General features: G+C 43.5%; 1 long non-coding RNA gene across 1 annotated transcript; it reads left to right on the top strand.

The window, feature by feature from the left end:
• Window positions 1-565: 565 nt before the first annotated feature.
• Window positions 566-15,801, top strand: LOC124341961. The gene is made up of 2 exons (XR_006918686.1): window positions 566-606; window positions 13,817-15,801. It is a non-coding gene; the product is annotated as an uncharacterized LOC124341961 (long non-coding RNA).
• Window positions 15,802-16,504: the final 703 nt, after the last annotated feature.

The following is a 16,504-nucleotide window of genomic DNA, read 5'->3' as shown; positions in this document are numbered from 1 at the left end:
AGGGAAACCTGTTCTAAATTTGTGAAATGTTAGTTCCTGGCCAGCATTTATCATGTAAGACCCCCTGTTGGGCTGTTGATGCATGGCAGTTTGTTTGTGGTGCAGATTTGAGACCTGAGCCAGCCATCATAACAACACAATATGCAAGTTTTGCTTGTGGTGGTATTGAACTGTCACCAGCAATAATCTCAGTATCATTGCTAGGATAATAATGCTTTCTGTTACTTTTATTCCTGCGTCTTGCCAGATATTTGAATGTTGCATGACTTGCCAAATGCAGCATGGAAACCTTCAATTCTCTCATTTATTAAAAATTTGGGTTTACCCTCTATATCTCAGTTTCAACTTTCCCTTACTTATTGTTAAATAAATTTTCGTAATCCATTTTTTATTTTTTATTTAGATAAACAGCATCCCGCTTAGAAACTACCGTCGACTCGTCGAGTTACCTATCTATTCTCCCCCTTTCTTTAAATGTCCTCGTGTACACCCATGTGAGTGTGGGTGTATTCACGAGGACCCCCTTTTCCTGTTCTGCCTGGTGGATTCAACTTTTCTACGGATGGAACACTTGTGGATGCCTGGCCGTATTTCCCAGGCTTAAAGGTAGGAAAAATGTATCTCTATCCTTCATTCCTTCTCTCCTATTTGGTGGCGTTGATTATAAATCGTGACATAGTACAGAGTACGATTACTCCTGAGCTAGGCGGTTGACAGGAACTGGTTTTCTCTTGCAGTTTTTTTACCCAGTAAAGGGTCATTAAATAACAAATGGAAAATTTGGCATTTGTAGAACGACGCAGATCAGATCAGGTTTTGTACCTCACAACTTTGTCTGAGAAAATCTATTGACCAAGAGGGACGGGACCTACCACCATACCTGCACCTCCTCGTTGTGACGTTGTCGATAGATCTCCATTGCTCTTCGCTATCTCTCTCTCTGTGTGCCCCATTGATAATTCACGACGTTTGCGTTCGTTTGCAAACCACCCACATCGAATGGACATCAACTGACTTGCGCCAATCCCCCACTTTCGCCTTCAAAGACATTTTTCTTTCCTTGTTTTTTCTTCACCGTGAACGTTCTTTCGGTACGTTCATGACGCTGTCAAGTGAGAAATGACGACCGATGCAAAAGACGACCATCAAACGAGTTTTTCTTTTGTGTGTGAGTGTGTGTCGTATTTTTTATTTTTCTCGTTTCGGTTACGGATGGATACGAGCTAATCATGTTGCTGAAGCGTCAAAGTCAGTGTGGCTCCTGTTGAGGATGGAGCAAATAAATCGATAGACGGATCAGCCAAAATTTTGTGATAGACATTACCCAAAAAAAGTGGCGTTTACTAGAAAGAGTATATAAAGTCAAAGAGGAGTTAGCCTTTTTTTTTTCTACATCCAAATAGGAAAAGGAGAGAAATCTCGTCAAAAATTTGAAATCAAATCAAAGCTCTTGTCGCTCGAATCGTCAGGATCGATCCGCTCCTCCAAAACGATGGGAAAACGTAATATCCCGCCCGGCATTTGCCTTATCTTTTTCCAAATATGACGAGACATCGTCATGCTGGCCCATAAAAACGAACGAGGAAAAGAGTTTTGAATTTTTTTTTTTTTCTTTTTTATCTCAAATGAGTTCCGCGGGAGCGACAGTAGGAAAAAAAGAGCAGCAAGAAACACAATATTGACGTTTCTTTATTCGTTTTGCAGTTTCACTATGCCAAACCGGATGATAATATCTGTGTGTACATTGCAGCAACAATAACAGAACACGCTACAACAATCCAACACAGTGCGGTATAAAGTCAGCGCGAGAGAATATTCACCAAGAGTCGCTCAGGGACAATCACGAACCCCATCCAGTCTCAATCCCCGTCTCTCTCTCTCTCTCTTTCCCTTTCATTCCGCTCGACTATATCCATCACCGTGAACAAAATCGGCGTTGCACTATCTCTCCGCTCTAATTTCTCTCTCTTCTTCATCTTTTGGCTGGCAGATCGCTATCCCCCCTCACTCCATTTTATAGAGACTCTCTTGTTTTGCTGTTTTTTTCTGGGAACGAAGGGAATTTCCCGCTGTACGATCGGGAGCAATGCTACTATTGCAACAGCTCTCAATTCCGTTCTCATTATTTGATAGACTATACAGAATGGTGTACTTGTGGGTGATCGCTTTGATTTCGAAACGGCTATTTAATACCTATTGCGTCACTGTATGGGGTTCGTAGAAGGGGAAAAAAAGGAGAAGGTTTTAGTTGAAACGTGGCAGAAGAGAAGTAAAACGAAAGCCGGTTGGTGGTACTGTACGAAGGAGACCCTGTAGCGATCGATTTCGGTGCGGAGGATTTTTTTTTTCTCTCTTTTTATTCTTCCCATTCCCGGTTACCAGTCACGCGGCGCCGAAGGTGACGGCCGCATTGATGCTAGCGTGTTTTTTTTTCTACTCCGTACTAGTTTTTTCCTCTCTTGAAATCAACTACACCGACACTCTACAGTTAAAACGTACATACCGGCAAAGATGGTTACAAGCGGTATAGAACGTCTATATCCAAATATAAATATCTAAAGAGAATTGAAGATGATAGAAACACGTAACATAAGACGATCTGACGGTGATGCCAAGCCCATATTGCCCAATTCCGACCGTTCTACTTCATCTTCATCAGACCTGTGTGCAACACTATAGCGCACGCTCTTCTCTTTCAGAGCCAACTGGATCCCTCGTCTCATCTCTTCTGCTGATGCCGCTCTTTTCTGTTGCATCTAGTGATGTGCCTTGTTATTTTTTTTTTTTTTTTTCTTCCCCTTTTTCTTTCCTGGAATAACAGGGCGGCCATTTCTCTTGCACGCGAGTCACGGGAACTGAGCAAGGATAAGGCAAAAAGGTTCTTGAGGTTATGAACGGATATAACACGCCCGTGAGGGATGGATGGGAAATACATATTTCGCTTCTTTTTTCTTCCTTTATAGGCCAAAGTTTATTTATTTACGCGTTTCTTTTCTTTTTCTTTTTTTTGAAAAGGAGGTTTTCTTTCAATTTTTATTTCTGTGCAGTGTGTGATAGAGCTACTGCAAGCGTCCCAAAACGGTTATTTTATTTTATTTTTTTAATCGAGTAGAGAAATAACAATGTTCCCAAAGAAGGGAGAAACCTGCTTTACCAATCTGGCACGTGATTTATTGACCAGATCGCCAGTAAATTTCTGTTTTCCCTTTTATACGTCAAAAGTTTGTAAGAAAAAAAAAAATTTCGCTTCTGCTGGATGCTGAGGCCCCTACAACCCCGACTTCTTCTTAGGTATCGCTTCTACCATTGATGCAGCAGCAGTCTATTTCATTTCTTGGGAGGATATGAAAGACGAACTCTTCGACTATTACACGCCTTTCTCCACAAAAAAAAAAAAAGAGAAACTTGCAATATCAAATATAGGAGGAGGAAGGAAATAGACAGACAGGCGGGCAGCAGAGCTGGAATACGACGGGTCATTGGGTTTCCCGCGTGTTGAACCCGACACCCTTCTCTCACCCAAAGCCTGTGCTCTTCAACGTTACTCTTTTTTGTGTGTGTCTCTCTCTCTCTCGCTAGTCTCCATGTATATATGTGCTGTCCATCCATTGCACGCGGATCAGATTCCGGATCATTAATACCAGCTGAAGAGATGACAGCAGGGGAGTGTAGAAAGAAAGACACAGAGTGAAAGGGGCTTTAGTTGTTCTAGACAAGAAAAAGCAAAGACTCTCGAAAACGAACGAAAGACTTTGGGGAGGAACGCGAGAGGAGGATCAGGGCATCCCCTTCAGCAGCAGCAGCAGACACACAAAACCCTGAAAATGAAATAAAACATGAAAACTTCTTTTCGATGAGGAATGAAGCTGCTGAAAGAATTGAAGAATCACCATTCACGACGGGGAACGAGCCCTAAGACACAGACAAAACTTCTTCTCCAATTTTCTCTCTCCTTTTCTTATTACACAGTTGAGAAAACTATCACGATAATAAATGATTATTTTTTGTACATCCCATTATTTCTCTTCTCTTTGTGCATTCTTCCTATATATACTGTAGCTAAGAAGAATCCCGGCGCCTCGTCAGTAATGAAAGCTGCCAACTTTTGGTCGGTGTCGTCGTTTTTCTTTTTTTTTTTTTTTCTCTTCCGCCCTTTCCAATTTTTGGTTTTTCTTCTTCTTTTTCTTTTTGCTTTTCTCTTCTGGGTTTGTTTGTTCTGGGGGCCCCTGCGCCACATTTTGGGACTCTCGATCAATGTTTTCTCTTTGACTATATAGGAGCTGTGCTTTAGTTTTGAAAGGCGACGTGCTTGGCAATCATTATGTGATGATGCAATTACGGAGGATTATACGGGGCCGCTCACTGTGCGCAATATAGTATATATAGCTGCCTTGTTATAAACCTCCCTTCTGCAACAACAAGCCCGAGTCAACTTAGTATACGGAGCACCGCAAAAACCTCCCTTCTGCAACAACAAGCCCGAGTCAACTTAGTATACGGAGCACCGCAATAGCGGACTGGTGTTCCCATATAGGTCCTGTGCACTTGGAACGTAGACGTAGTTATAGGAGAGAGAGAGAGAGAGAGAGAGAGAGAGAGAGAGAGAGAGAGAGAGAGAGAGAGAGAGAGAGAGAGAGAGAGAGCTGCACGAGGCTCATCATCCGGCGCACATCGGTGACGAAGCGATGAGGATACATAGACGAGAGTGAGGAGCTGATGGAACTGGAGGGAGCTGGGAGCTGACTCTGTGGCAGATACACACTAAAGGGATCTATCTATGTACGAGCAGCAGCACTGTCTCTCTCTCTTATGACGAAAACGTAGTCGAGATAGGATGGGCGGCCCAAAGTGTATTGCCTTTTGGAAAAGAGCGCGCAAGACTGTTGCTGCATACGAAATGGCAAATCGAAATGAATAAATCATTTGGAACAAGTCGAGTTTGGGGCGATAGAGAGAGAGAGAGTAGAAAAGGGACGGGCAATTTCGATAAAGACGACAGAAGAGAGAGATAGAGAGAGAGAGCGAAAAAAAGAGCTGAAACAACAAAAGGAAATAGATGCCACTACACAGTGTACACGCATGTACTTGGGTCTCTCGTCGTTTTCTTATTCTTCCTCTTTTGGGCTGTTGTGTGTGTATCCGCCAGTGAAGAGAAGCCACTCCAACTAATGAGAAAGATGACAGAGAAAACCATCACATAGGGAGAGGGAGATGTTTTCGTTGACGAGCGAGATACACCACGCCTGCTGCTGCTGTTGTTGACAGGGCGAAGCCTAGCATATAGCAATAAGAATAATAGTCAATTTAAACAAGTAAAAAAAAGAGGAGATAAAAAAAAAACTGGGCAAACAACTACAAAAAAAAAAAGTTGAAGTGGACGAATACATAAACCCGATCTCGTTTTCCCCGATATTCACGCGATAGAATATCAAGTCCAATAAACAATCAACAGGGCCAGTCTTCTTATTATTCTTTAATCACGATAATTTGCGGTCCGAGTGGTTGCTCCCCTTTCTGATAGCTTTCAATGTAATGTTGCGTCCCTTTATTATCGAGCATTGGAACTGGACTTTTTGTGCGCCGTTACATATCAAGACGTAGTAGCTCCACTATAAGAGATAGCATCAACTTTCCCGGGGAAATGGCAGATGAGATGAAGAGCTTTTTGACTTCAAGGCAGAAAAAGTGAACGAATGGAAATAACGGGGGGAGAGCAGCTGTTAAATCATCATCATCTTCTTTGCATGTTATAAGAAACTTCACATTTTACTCACCGAAAGCCATAACCCCCCTCCGAAAAAAAAAGATAGCGCAAAGGCAAGGATAGAGGACAGAAGGAAATGATAATGGGAAAAAGGAATACTAACGCATTGGGGATGTCGGATCCCAATCTATCTACCGTACATTATTGTAGCTTCTATTTGAAGCTGCTTCTCTTGACTCATGGCACGACGCATACGCATTTACAGATTGGATCAACAACAGTCAGACAGCAGAGAGAGACTAACACTGAATATATGTTTGCCGTCTTCTCTGAACTGCCGTCCTCACCAGGAAAAAAAAAATCCTCCGATAAGCTGGGCATCATAGATCCGCTAATGTGTAAAAACAGGAAAGAAACGGAAATTCGTCCTTTTGCGTATTTCCAGCTCGTAGCTACGTGTGTAATCTCGTTTTCTTTCCTAGCTTATTTTTTGGTTTTGTTTTTAGTGTTTCGGAATAGTTTGACTGGATTGGTATTTTTTTTTTATTTGCGCGATGCGGAGGCCATTTGAAATCGGGAATTTTTTCAGACCGTCTGCGGTTGGAATATATGTCTGATCTAATCGCGCCATGATAGGTATAGGAGAACAAGGGGGGCGTTATCCAATTTATTAGAAACGGTCGATGACCCACCACTAAAAACCTGACAGGTTTCCTCCTTTTTTATTATTGTTATTATTATGATTTTCTTTTAGGATATTTCTTTGAGAAGGACTTGGAATAGATGGTAGGGGATGAAGATGCGTTTTTTTCTTTTCCTATAGATATTCCCCTCTTATTTTATTTCCCTTCTTTCCTAAGGGTTATCGTTGGAAAAATGCGTCTATAGTCAAGACATCATTATCAGTTGTACCTGTCAAATAATTCATCGGTCGGGAGCTCTGGCTGAACATTGTCTCGCCAATAAAAACGAAACGCAGCTAGGAGAAGAAGAAGAAATGAAATGAAAGGGGCCCGGCCCGTGCTCATATCCTGACCCGACCAGCTGAACCTATCCCCCGTCCGCACACACACACACACAGCAGAGCTGATTTAGCTCTTCACGATCTGCCTGACTCGTATTCGCTATATATACAAGTTTATTAATACTTTTGTTTTGTTTGTTGTTGTTGTTTGTTGCCATAGAGCAGATCGGTGGCGAGAGACTGCTGTCAGAAATTCCAGTCGGGTTTCTCCAAACGACACCGATAACTCGCTGGCTAATGTCTACTCTCTTTTCATCTGTATGTGTGTTGCGTGCGTGTGTGTGTTTCTTTTTACTGCGACTCGTTAATGGGATGAGTCGAAGAGGAATGTCAGCAACAGAGAGGTCTGACTTATTTTTATTTTCGCTCGACTCCCCCATCACGCCCGTCTCTCTCTCTTTTTGTGTGTGCGCGTTTCCCTCTCCCCACAGCATGTCATTCTTTCTCTCGCGTAATCATTTCCGATGTCATCTGCTTGGCTCTCTTATTATTCTCCTTTTTTTTCTTCTTTTCATTCTTCTCCATTCTTGTGGCTTTTATTGGCATTCTCGACTCTGTGCCGCCGCGGTCTCGGTAGATATCAAGAGCTCGTCGTCGTCATCTCGTAACTTGTTGTGTCGTCCGCCGCTGCCGCCGCCACCACCGCAAGAGTCAAAGAATTTTTTTTTTTTTTTTCGGTGGGGGGACGACAAGGACGAATAGGAGTTATACAACAAAAGAATCTCTGGTGATGGTCGCTTGTTAAATGGTTCAATTTGGTCCGACTGAACGCGCTGTTGTTGTGCTGCCGCTCCGCTTCCCCCCGCCCCTCTCGCCATATCTGCGCTCTACGATCCGTTTTTTTTGTCTTCCTTCACTATGCAGAGACGTAAGCCTGAATGTGTATCGCAACTGAATCTCACTCTAAACTTCAATGTGCTATGCCAATGCGCGTAACCTTTTCTCTTATTGACGAGAGTTCCAAGTTTTTGTACGTATGTCGGCGCGTTAAATATATTCAAACACTTGAAAAGGTTACACGCGAACAGATGGAACACTCGACGACGACGACGACGTCAATAATGACATTTGATTCAGTGTTTGTTCGTGCATGGCGCCGAAAAGGTTTCAATCAAATTTGTGCTCAGCTATGGAAAGAAAAAGAGTTCGATTAATTTTAATTCCATGATGGATGATGATCGAATTGGAAGGGAACGCTGGTACCCGCAATCTCATCGAGTCTTGACGTTTTCCCCCCTCTAAAAAGATAGACGCTTATGGCGCATATACATACACACACAGACACCTCCATCACCCCTCCCTTCCTCCTATACAAATATGGGCGATAAATGATTCTGGATCGACGTGTAATTGCCATCTCCAGGGGAGGGGGGGGGGGGGGTTTCAGCTTACACGGGACCTTTCCAAGTCATGTGGAACAGTTGAACCATTTCCTATAGACATGCCATACCCTATAGACATCCTACACCCCTCTTTCCTTTTTGGCATCTTTCATCACATACTTTCTCTCACTTTTGCTCTCGCTTCAGCTTCATTTCCGTGGCTTTGGCTGGCCCCGTGGATGCTGAGGCTGCTGCGGTCCGTCTCCGCTGATTGATGATATCAGCGGGGGGTATTCTTGTATATCTTTGGCTGCGCACGACAACCGAGCGTTTTCCCTTTTCATTTCTCCAGTCTCCTCTTTCGGCCCCCTTCGGCCTTCACGTCCCACATCGTTTCTAGAGGTGGACCGCCCCTCTCTACGACCGAATGATTATGGGCATCAGCTATGCAAATGAATGTCCTTAATCAAGAAGGCTACGTACATCCTACTCTATACTACTAATACTTGTAGTAGTAGTACTACAAAAATGAGCAACAGCAGAATGGAGAGACTCAAACTATAGAGATGGAAACAACACACACCGAGTTCCTCTCAAGAATATTAATGGAGGCAGCAGCCGGTTGTGGAATAGTGTGCAAGAAAAAAAAAGGGGGGGGGGTTTAATCAGTTAATAATTAGCTCGTCGAGACTGCTATACAGTCATTTAATGGTCGTGTCGGATGGGCAGCTATTTATAGATTGGCTACGAGAGGTATGTACAAGTGCGAGGGAACGTATGATTAGAAAAGACCTTGCCTCAACGGTCCGGCCTCTCGGTCCAGCCGTACCATCCACCGCGTCGCCCGTGTGTATATTTGTGTACCACAGTATACTACGTTGTGTATATACCTTGCGCGCCGCTGTATAGTTGGCATCCCCCCTAAATCTACGAATCATTCTTATTAGCTACCATAAAAGGTCGGGTCGCTCGAATATGTAGGATAGAAGGAACTGAAGAAGAAGAAGAAGAAGAAATGGAAAATAAAAGAAGTTTGGGCTGGTGTGTGTCTTCTTCTTCTTCGTTGGGGTTTCTCCTTTCCTCTCATATTCTCCTTTTCCATCGGCGCTCCGAGATCAAGTTGGAGGAGAAGCTTGAATTCTATCATCATCAAGTTTCTTTTCAAAATAGAAGGATGTATGGAAAGAGAGAGAGAGAGAGAGAGAGAGAGAAGAGGAAAAAGTTGTGGGATGAGAAGGGGAGAGTGCGGTACCACGGCATATAGACATTCGTCACGCGAACATTAGCTCCGCTGAATGCGCCACATTGAATCACATCTACACGGCGCATAACACAACTCGTCGACGCTCTCTCTCTCTCTCTCTCTCGCCGAGGGTCAGCGGAGAAGAAGAATTTTCTGAAAAGGGAATCAACGAATAAGAAGAAGAAGAACGTCTTTCGTCCCCCCTTCCACCCCTTCATTAGCTCAGCCGTGTATTTACTGACGTTCGAAATGCTCCCGATGGAGTGACCTAAAAATATTTCCCAGCAAAGAGAGAGAGAGAGCAGAGAGCGCAGACAAATATGAAAAGCCTCTTATATACCCCCAGTGGCCGTTTTCTCGGCTCGTTCAACAACATGCACGGTGCAGGACGTCTATTAGTCGTCCCAACTGCTGTGAGTATTAAAAGTCCTGGGCGCTAAATTATTCGGCATTTCGGCAAGGAGAGAAATACCTCGTCTCCTCTGTTGTTGATTAGAGGCGAGAGTGGTATTTACGTATTGAATTGCTTGTTGGCAATCGTTGCTGCTGCTGCTCTCCCCGGTACATCGTCGTGCTGCATGCGGTCCCCACCCATTTGGCTGGCGCACGCGTGGCCCAGGCCGCCTCTACGTATATCCACACCAGTCCATATCCATATGGAGAAACATTATCGAGCGCGCTAATTGCCTTTACTCGCTTCAAGATCGACTAGTCGGGGCCACGACTAGACATGGCCAGCAAAGACGAAAAACAAAAAAAACAAAAAAAAACAAAAACGAAGAGGGAAGAAACACTGGCTAGATAACAGACGGCCGGGACAGAAACAAGAAAACCAAATAACCAGCATCGCTCCCATGTCTAATAACAGGAGAGAAAAGATTTGAAGGAAGAACAAGAGATAGAATTGAGAAAAAAAAAAGAAAGAAGAAAAATAAAAGTATAAGGAGTGAGAGAGTGGTGGTCGCTCATTTCCATCCGCACACCGAATCTTCTCTTCTATTTTTCTTTTTCTTCCTTTTTCTCTAGTGGTGAGGATAATGAACACTTGGAATAGATTAGCCGCATCCTCTTCTCTTGCTGGATAGTTTTAAAGACACGCTCATGGAAAGAAACAAAAAGGCGAGAAGAAAATTCCGTCTTTTAAACAATTTGTCGGGTCATCGCCATGAGCATCAATTTCTTTAGCTGGATTTGACGATTCTACACTTAAGCAGTTTTTTTTTGTTTTGTTTTTCTTATTTCCTTTTCTTTAGTCCAACGGTTTATTGTGTTGTATCTCTAGCGAGGAACAGAAAATGATTTCTTTTTATAGTTGTTATTTATACTTTATTTGCGTCACTAGCCGTTTGTGGCCGGATCGGTTGATGTAGCCCGATCGGTCGTATGATTCATACTTCTATTGAATTCATCTATTATCCTTCAGATTTCTATCTATCCCCTCTCTCTCTCTCTCTTTCTATTAATAAATTTTCCTCCCAGACTTTTCCCTTTTGGAATTGCTATAAGCTCATCCATCAGTCCAGCACCCGTAGTTGATCCATCGGCAATTAGTCGAACTCTCCTCGATTCTCTTCTCGTTCCTTTTTTCTTCCATTCCACTTCATCTGCAATCAACTAAGATGATTGCATTTTCCTCGTAGCTTCTTTTTTTTTCTGTGACTCCCACGAACGTATACAGAATATGATTTCCACTGATTATTAATTTATCGAGAAGAGCTGTCGTTATTTCTCCAAACTTTCTCGTGACATTTCCATCTTGCACTCCTCGCACAGACGTTTCTCATTTTTATTCGTGACATTTTCATCTTATTCCAAACCGCAGCTTTTGCATATTTCTAAATTCACATGCAAAAAATTAGTAGGGCCCTATAGCTCAGTCTGGAACGTCAAGCAATGATTCTTTTTCTTCTCTTTTTCGGTGGAAATTCGTAGAAACTCGGTTCGTTCGTTTTTTTTTTTTTCTTCTTTTTCTTTCGTTGCCAACCTGTTGTTGCTGTTTGCTGGTGTGCGCATGTTTGTTTTTTATTCCGTTTACGCGGATGCGGCAACGCAAACCGCACTGCGAGCCTTAACTCATCAATAGCGATCGGAATGAAGAGCTGTCAGCTGATAACTGTCAGCCAGTTCGTCATAGTCACTGAGTCGCCTGAAGCGAGCAAGCCAAGGGAAAAAAAAAGCCTTTTCCGCCCGAGTGTGTCCCGGCGTGTGTGACGAGCAACAAATCAAAAGACAAACAAGATACAGTACTATTTATATAAATACACATCCTTGTGAGGAGTGAGCGATCAATCGAGTTGTCTGGCACCAATCATTTTTCTATCTCTTCTCTACAGTTCGCTTCTTCCACCTACTCCTAATCCTCCTCCGCCGTTCCACTTGGTATTTGGACAAGGAAATAAACGGGAAAGGCTAAAAAAAAATCGGGCAAAAATGTCAGCCATACTTATACGCCTACTGATTACGTGGAACTCCCTCAATTCAATGGGTTTAATTTATTATTATGATTCCAGGCGACGACGAGGACGCTGGACGCTCTTTTCCGTTGAAAAAAAGTGGCTCAGACAGAATTAAGGATCTTTCTGTTTTTTTTTGTTTTTTTCCCGTGAGGATTGATTATGTTGACTGCAAGAATAAAATAAGTTGCATATACGTACAAACACACACGGAACTCTTGGGACTTGTCTGGGGGAGGGGAGGGGTAAAGTTTTCAATACGCGGTATTTACTGTGGTGCCAGCGACCATCATTATCATAGCGCAAACAAGCTCAAACTCTGTCTCCATCTCGGCATCAAAGTTTTGAAATTCACCGAAGGAGTCTGCAGCAAGGCGTAGAAAGCAGCGGAGAAGGCTGATTAATAAGAGCGAAACGAGATTGTCGTGCATCCACGTTCCCTGTACTACGGTGCACACAGGATATAGGCCGATATGCACAACAACTTTGAACAACAAATGATTACCATAAATTAAGGATAACCACCATCACCTCTAACCTCACGATCCGTGAATTTTTCAGGGAAAACTGCTGCGCAGACGTCGCCGCCCTATACAGTTACCGAGTCGATATTTTCCCCCCGATGGAGATTCGAGCAGGAGCACAATTTCCCCGAAAGTGATGAATTCAGCTTGCCGTTCAAAGTTGAGACGAGGGGGTGGGTTGCCGCCGCCGCTGCTGCTGCTGCTTCCCTCGTAGTTATTTCCCTCTTCTACATGGGTGATTTCCTACATGCTATATAGGCCTATATAGTCAGGCAGTCAGCCGAAAATGCAAAACAAGCCACGACAAGGTGATCTTTTTCCCTTTTTTTTTTTTTTTCTTCCCCCCAAAGTCCTTCGTCAAATTGAAAATTCATAGCACCGCGTGAGTGGAGGCCCCCAAAGCCCAGGCGACCGTAAAAAAAACCTCAAAAAGGAATGAGTAGTAAAAAGTATATAGTATATATAGTAGTATGGGGGGATACGGCCAGAACCGGAGTCGCACAGGCTCTCTCAAAAGTCCCAACCAGCCGAATGATATGCTTCTTCTCATCCTGGCACAGCACACTCTCCCTCTCTGTGTGTGTGTACTGTATTATGCGACCCGTTCTCGGCGCGCTCCTCCCGAAATACAAAGTGTATAGTTCACTGCTTAATTGACATTGTATTTTACTATTTTCCGTATGTAGGTACCTACGGATGCGTAGCCGTGTTTTTTCTTGATTGAATTCTTGGGAAAAAAAATCGGGGTCTTTTCTCTCTGGGTTTTGTAAATTTTTCTCTTCGTTCAGGGTGGGGAGGAGTACACACTATTCATTTTTACCTTGTTCTTCTTTTTCTATCTTTCTTTCAAGAACCTGGCGCCACTGTACCTGATTTCTCTCCCCCCCCCCCCCCCCCCGGCACCGTTTCTCCCTTTTGTAATGTACGCAATCTACGTGTGGCTCAGTGAACGACTGGTTAACAAGTTATTGGCATCTGTTATAATCTTTGTTTGAAGTTTAGGCTTCACGCTGCTGGGCAAAAGCAATTCAGTCGTTTCCAAAAAGTACTGATGAATCTATTTGCATGTTAATATGGAAACACTGTGTATTGGTCGGGTGCAATAGCGTCACGATTGTCTTATATGATGTTCTCTTTTGAATTCTCATCCGGAAAAATTCATTACTTTTTTCGTCACTTTATGTCTAGTTATAAGTTGAACTTCATCGTGAACAGAATGATTCATGAAACATTCGTCCATGTTATTTGGGGAAGTTATGCATTTTTATTGCAGCTGTTGTTGAGCACCAGAATAAAAGTCGAACAGTTGTACTAGTAGACAATTTCAGATTTCTCCGAATTAGGGATAGCGCAACACCTGTCTGTGTGGGCTGGAGAGAAGTGGGGATTTGCCACTCGGTGGATTATACGAATTTGGTTTCTCCCCATTTCATAGGTAGTCTCTCTACGTGCATTTTTTTTTTTTTTTTTGAGTGAGTGCGCTTATATCCCATTTTTCATTTATGTTGATGTTTGTTTTGTTTTTTGGTTTCTTTTCTACGTAAAGTTATATGGGAGACGGCCTGAACCGCCTGATCTTGAGTTCCTCCGCCTGCACGAACCGCCAATCATCCTGTGATCTGATCCTGTCCAGCAGCCACCAAAAACACCACACAAACGCCCCGTGCTGTGCGTGATGGAAGAAACAAGTGGGCGGAATGGCTCCGCCGGTCCGAGAAGGGGAGAGACTTGACTCTAACCCTCTCTCTCTCATCTTTCGACAGCAGCAGGAGATTTCGGCTCGACTGGCGCTCCGTGGCTCGTCGCCAAGGTGGTGGGTAAATGCCCGGGAAACCGGTTGCGAGAAAACTGGTGGGAAGAAGAAGAAGACGAAGAAGGGAGTTAGTTTATATAACTGCTCGTTTCTCTCGTGCAGTTTTGTCCAATTAGAAAGTACATCGTACAACATCGCAATAACTTTTGAGTGCTCCGTCGAGTTGGCCAAGTTTTTGACAGCTCATCGTGGTGCCACAGCCATCAGAAAAAAACAAAGTCCGTTAGATTTTCTATCCTCCTACCCTTTTTAAAAACAAAGCAGCCGAAATTGATGGCAGCAACGTCGTTCAACCGGTCGACGAACTCGATATCCCAGCACAGTCGTCGTCGACGGCCGTCGCCCAGGTTGACAGAGATACATCGGTTTTGAACCAACTGTACGGCAGGATTCCTTCCGGTTGCTCCAATTAACTATTTACCCGACCTCACCTGTCCATTCGAAATAATTGCAGAGCCACGTTAAACGGTATACACATATGCTGTGTGATGGGCGAACTCTACTAGCATGCTAATTTTTTCTGCGTCGAAAATCCCCCAGCAGTTCCGTTCAGTTAGGGATTTGATTGATAGGATAAGACAATTATGTGTACAGTACAGCGCCCGTCGTTACCGCGCCCAACTTGGCTGCGTCTCCCCCTCTTTGCTCTGCATGTTTTGTCTTGTTACCAAGTTGAGCATCTAATTGGTGGTATCATTGAACTTGGGTTTGTACTTCCCGCCATGCCTGGTGTCTCTGATCCTCCCGGTTGTACCTCTCGCTGTGTTGGTCGTGTTGCTTCGACCCACTTTTTCGTTTTCCCCAACACTCGACGAGTCCACATGTGCTTTGAAGCCGATTGACGTCTCCTGCTGTTGTTACTTCTATCTCTCTTTCCCTTCTCTCGGAGCTCGACAGAGTGTTTCACACCCACCACGCCCACTTTGTCAAATGTTCCATGCCATATATATATTGTTCGCCTTTCTGCCTCTCTCTCTCTCCCTTTAACTATTTAGTTCCCCAAACCAATTTTTCTCTCATCTTCTTTCTATTCTCTTTTTTTCCTTTTTTGTGTTGTGCAGATGAAAAATCGAGTCAGGCTGGCAGCAGACAGAGGAGGGAGGTGTCTCTGTGTCTTTCACTTTTTCTCTCTCTCTCTCCCTATTCTTTCGCTTAATACAATTCAAATTTTTAAAACTTTCCCGGGAATTGTCACGACATGTGGTAGGCTGGCAGCGGTGGTAGACAGGACATAAACGCAAAGGTTTCATCTCGTGTGTCGGAATATTTATCGCTTATTCTGTAATTTTCTTAAGGGAGGGATAAGACGAATTTCTATAGAGATTTGTCAACGCTATATTCTCCTTTCTCGCAGACGTTTTCCCCCCGTTGTTGCCACCTTTCTAGGGGATGTCTATAGGCTCCCCCCCCTGCTGGATGCATCAATCTCTTGACTCGCCCGCTGGACGTTGAATAATATAAGAATCGAGCCAATGACGCGATCACAAAAATTAAAGAGATATGCGCAGCCTAAATCTCTTCCACAAAGGGCCAACGTCTCATTTCCATAAGCTTCATTTATATCTCAGCTTTGGCAAGACTTTTGACTTGAGAGAAAGCTTTATATTATGTAGCACTCACACACAGCACCAAACCGCCAGTATGCTGAGTATGAGAGCCCAGCGAAGACTCGAGTTGAATTGCAGAGCGCAGCAGGAGGTCTATTTGATTTTCCAACGTCAAAACTAAAATAAAAAAAGATGAAACAAGAACCAGATGTTCTCTCGTCATCAGATCTCCCCTTTTTTCTTCCATACTTTCTTGTAACACTACTTGTACGTACACACAACCACCATGTAGCCGGCTTCACTTCGTTTGCTGGATTATTCGGCAGATTTTTCGAAAGTGCCCTCGACGAAAAGGAAATTGATTTTTCTTCGGTGAAGTAAAAAAGCACTTCGATATCCTGTAACCATCGCGCAGTTTAGTTCCGGAAAAGCGGAAGTGAAATTTTGACATTTTTAGCAGATTAAAAACAGCAACAAATTAGCGTGAAAATCAACGTCGATTCCGCATTGAGTCCTCTCACTTTCACCAACATTTATAGCCGCTTTACCGCAGCACCTTTTCTTTAAGGGTATAGTAAGGTCGCGCTGTCGATTCTAAGCCCTTCTGCTTGATGAACCTTCTATTGAATTAATTATTTTCAAAAGGAAGTGGAGAGAAGAGGAGCTGGGTGGAATGGCTAACATGGTCCAACAAGGGCGATAGCCAGTTATATAACAATGACTCGGATGGAGAACAAATGGTGAAAACTTGTTGGAATAACAAAAGGCACTATAAGCCCATCCCCGGCGTCTGACTGGCATAGCTGTGGTAGAGTCTACAGGAAGCTGTTGCTGATGTTTACCTGGGAAAACAATAATCCTATCAAAGGTAACA

This window comes from Daphnia pulicaria, chromosome 6 (assembly GCF_021234035.1).
Source record: "Daphnia pulicaria isolate SC F1-1A chromosome 6, SC_F0-13Bv2, whole genome shotgun sequence".
NCBI lineage: Eukaryota > Metazoa > Arthropoda > Branchiopoda > Diplostraca > Daphniidae > Daphnia > Daphnia pulicaria.
The sequence above is the reverse complement of the archived record's forward strand: the minus strand, read 5'-3'. Positions and strand labels throughout refer to the sequence as shown.